Genomic DNA, 1,034 nt, shown 5'->3' on the forward strand with positions numbered 1-1,034 from the left:
TTCGCAACTTTGTATATCCCCCTTATTCTTGTAGATAGGTACCAAGGCGCTCTTTCTCCATTCATCGGGCATCTTGTTTGACCTTAAAATCTCATTAAAAAGCTTGGTTAACCAGTTGATGCCTTTTTCTCCAAGACCCTTCCAAACCTCAATCGGGATATTATCAGGACCTACTGCCCTACCATTTTTCATCAGCTTTAGAGCATCTTTTACCTCGAAGTCTCGAATCCTTCGACAGTAGTCAAAATTTTGATCTTCTTCCCTTGTGCATAACCGACCAAGGCTCGGAAGAGTCTTCTGTCCCTCATTGAATAACTCGTAGAAGTAGCACTTCCACCTTTCATTAATCTTTTCCTCTTGAGCCAACACCTCTCCATCCTTATCCTTTATGCACTTAACCTGATCCAAATCTCTCGTTCTTCTTTCACGGCTCTTTGCGATTCTATATATATACCTTTTTCTCCTTCTTTCGTGCCCAAAGACTGGTAGAGACCCTCATATGCTCTTGTTCTTACTTCACTTACAGCCACTTTTATCTCTTTCTTAGCCGCCTTATATTTTTCCCAGTTATCTGCGTTGCGGCATAAAGACCACTCTTTAAAGCACTCCCTTTTTATCTTTATCTTTTCCTATACACTCGCATTCCACCACCAGGACTCCTTGTCTCTTGGCCCTATTCCTTTAGATTCACCAAAGCTTTCTTTTGCTGTTCTTCTAATAACTTCTGCCATCTCCCTCTACATCTCTTTCGCGCTTCCATTCCCATCCCACTTTGCTTCTTCTCCTACCCGTCTTAGGAAGCTTCTTTGTTCCTCATCTTTCATCTGCCACCACCTCGTCCTTGGGTTCTTCGTATGATGTCTTTTTCTCAACTTTTGCTCAACGCAAAAATCTATGACGAGCACCCTATGTTGTGTTGTCAAACTCTCTCCCGGGATAATTTTACAATTAATGCAAAATTTTCGGTCGACTCTCCTCAACGAGAAGAAGTCAATTTGAGAGCTTGTCATGCCACTCTTATAGGTTATAAGATG

This window comes from Arachis ipaensis, chromosome B9 (assembly GCF_059453495.1).
Source record: "Arachis ipaensis isolate K30076 ecotype BB chromosome B9, ASM5945349v1, whole genome shotgun sequence".
Taxonomy (NCBI): domain Eukaryota; kingdom Viridiplantae; phylum Streptophyta; class Magnoliopsida; order Fabales; family Fabaceae; genus Arachis; species Arachis ipaensis.